We start from the raw sequence: 3486 nt of genomic DNA, 5'->3' as shown, positions 1-3486 counted from the left end.
ATATTTTATTATTTTTTTATTATTATTTTATTTTTGCCGTTTCGAACTCTGTCATTGTTGGATCAGTTCAATTTTACTTTAATTATATTATTTCAAATTCTTGAGACAAGGTAATTATTTATTAAATTAAATCAAAAATTCGTATCCATTTTTGTCTCAACACTTTATTTTTCACCAGTCCAACGTTTCGCCCATTCTAGCCATCCTCAAGGACATCTTCAATATAATTTCTTCCTCACATTAATTTAAAGTTTCTTTTGCAGGCTATTCTGCCCAGGTCACTTTCTTTATTATAAGTTAAAAGCCTATTTTTAAAATTTTAAATCATTAATATTTAATTTTCCTATATAAGATTATCAACAATTAATACACTACCATATAACAAACTATTTATATTTATATAGAATGGCCGAAACGTTGGACTGGTGAAAAATAAAGTGTGAGACAAAAATGGATACGAATTTTTGATTTATTTAATAAATAACTACCTTGTCTCAAGAATTTGAAATAATATAATTAAAGAATGTATTGTTAATGTGAAATGAATAAAAAAATATTTGAAGTATGGAGGTAACTCACTGTCTCAGAAGGAAAAAAAAATAGAAAATAACATAGAAAAGGAACAGAATTTTTGTGCTTGAACTAATCGTAAAATCCGACATTTTTTACTGTACAAAACTCAAAATTGTATTGTAATAACACAAAATTGTGTATAAAAAAAATCATTAGCTCTATGAGAATGATAGATTCTGATAATAAATAAATAATAATACATATAATAAATACATTCTTCTTTGCAACGTCTATCCTTCTTCACGTCTTTCCTCAAAACAAGTTACATTGTGTTATTAATTATCTATTGCTATTTTCATGTATATAATTCATCAAAAGTTGATTAATTTTATTTAAAATATTAAAACTGTACAGCTATAATCTATGAAGGGGTGCAATACATTGAGAGGAGGTACAGTTACTAAATCAATGGTTTTGCAAGAAGGTGATTTGGTCAGAATCACGCTCGAACACTAAATTAATAAAAATTTATGAAAATAATTTATAGATAATGAATTTAAAAAAAAAACACGTAACTATTATTATAGAAAATACCTGAAAATGCACGAACTGTTTGAAAAGTCGTATAGGAGAATGTATTATTAATGTGAAATTATTTATATTTATTTATTTTATGCCGACGTTTCGACCTGAGTTTCAGGTCTTCATCAGGGCTATAGAACAAAAGAGATAACAACAACATTTAGAGAAACATTAAATTGAAAAGGAATAGTATAGAAACAAATTTATAATTATACAAAATATTGAATTGAATCATAAATGATAAAAAAATTGGTAACTGATAATTGAACAGTAAAAAAAATTAAATTGATTTATAATCGTTGAATTGAAAACATAAAAGATGAAATATAATATCATGTAGGTAAAAAGATATGTATAATATAAGATATGCAAGTTGTGTCAAAAAAACTGAAAAAAAAAATAAATGAATATTTTTTTATTCGGAGCTCTATATCTTTACAACTACCGACAACAATAGAAAATCTAAGAGAGCATTATTTAAAGTAGAGTAAATTTGCTGAAATATGAGACCTAATAGAGCGATTTACGTTCAATAGTTCTCGAGATATAGCCTTTTAAAAAGCAGCATTTCATAAACATGTACTGAAATATCAGTAGTTAGTGAATCTATTTTGAGATATCTATATCTGAATAAACATTCATGGTGAAAATGTCTATTAGAGCTCAAATTAAAGCTAAATAATTGTACTATAAAGTAGTGTATGACCTTTACCTTCGTAGGGATAGTAGTTTTCATGATATTTGCTAAAATAAATTGGTTTATAGTTGTTTGAACAATAAATTTGAATTATGAAAAACTTTATTTCAGAAACCATTTGATATACAGATGTCTGCTATTCCTCAAATTAAAGCTAGTTAAATTTACTATAAAATAGTGTATAACGTTTATCTTTGCAGCAGTAGGAGTTTTTATATTTGACTAAATATTCTCACAAAATGTTAATTTCTAGTTGTTCCTATAAAATGTTGGAATTTTGAAAAAATGTATATCCTAGACCTATAAGACGCACATATGTTTCCCAACACTCAAAATAAAGGAAATTTAACATACTCTAAAGTAGTTTATTACACTTATCTTCGTAGGGATAGTATTTTTTATGATATTCACGATATTTTTATGATATTTTTACGAAATGTATAGGACGTACTGAAAGATCAGTATTTAGTGAATTTATTATAAAAAATCTATATCTCAAAAACCAATCAATTAATTTTAGCAAATATCATGAAAACTACTATTTCTGCGAAGGTAGAGGTCATAAATTACTTTATAGTCCATTAAACTAGCTTTAATTTCGATCGCTAATAGACATCTGTACTTCAAATGGTTTCTGAAATAAAGTTTTTCATAATTCAAATTTATTGTTCAAACAACTATAAACCAATTTATTTTAGCAAATATCATGAAAACTACTATCCCTACGAAGGTAAAGGTCATACACTACTTTATAGTACAATTATTTAGCTTTAATTTGAGCTCTAATTGACATTTTCACCATGAATGGTTATTCAGATATAGATATCACAAAATAGATTCACTAACTACTGATATTTCAGTACATTTTTTATGAAATGCTGCTTTTTTAAAGGCTATATCTCGAGAACTTTCGGACGCAAATAGTTCTTTTAGAGCTAATATTTCAGCAAATTTACTCTTCTATAAACAATGTTCTCTTGGATTTTCAAGTGTTGTTGGTAGTTTTTAAAATATAGAGCTCCGAGTGAAAAATTAATGTTTTTTTAAGGTTTTGAAACAGCCACTATTTTTTATTCCTCCTACCTATACTTGGCAGACTCATCAATTTTGACTAGTAATTAGTTTATTGAAATAGTTTTCATTAATCACAAATTAGGGTGAAATAACTGACGGTTTTTCTTCCTGGCTCTTGTGCTATAATGTTTACAATATTGAGAGTATTGATTAACAGAAGGCCGGTGGTTCAAGCCGTATATTTAAAAAAGATAAAATTAATTTCTCAAATCTATTAAATAAATGCTTTGATTAATTTACGTTAGAGTTCGCTCTAATTGCATTATTGCGGTCTTGGGTTCTTCTTGTTCGTTGCTTAAATAGTATAATTTTAATTTATATGTATTATCTTATTATTTTTTTCTCAATACAGTATAAGCAGGAGATAAAAAAAAATTCAAGTCTTTATCCCAGCATTTTTATTTCTACTTCAGTTTAGTGCCTCTTCAAGAACAATGTTCGTAATAATTTTTTCCACTAAATTACACTGATATTATTTTATCATTATGTTATTTTATTTATTTATTTTTCATACAGATAGTCTGATTATGTTCACTTGTCTATTCTTTTGTTTGTATATATTTTAAGGGAGTTTTTTATTTTATTTTTATATATTTTAAGGGAGTTTTTTATTTTATTTT

Source organism: Halyomorpha halys, unplaced genomic scaffold (genome assembly GCF_000696795.3).
Source record: "Halyomorpha halys isolate HHAL.00 unplaced genomic scaffold, Hhal_1.1 Scaffold370.1, whole genome shotgun sequence".
Taxonomy (NCBI): domain Eukaryota; kingdom Metazoa; phylum Arthropoda; class Insecta; order Hemiptera; family Pentatomidae; genus Halyomorpha; species Halyomorpha halys.
Note: the sequence above shows the minus strand (reverse complement) of the source record.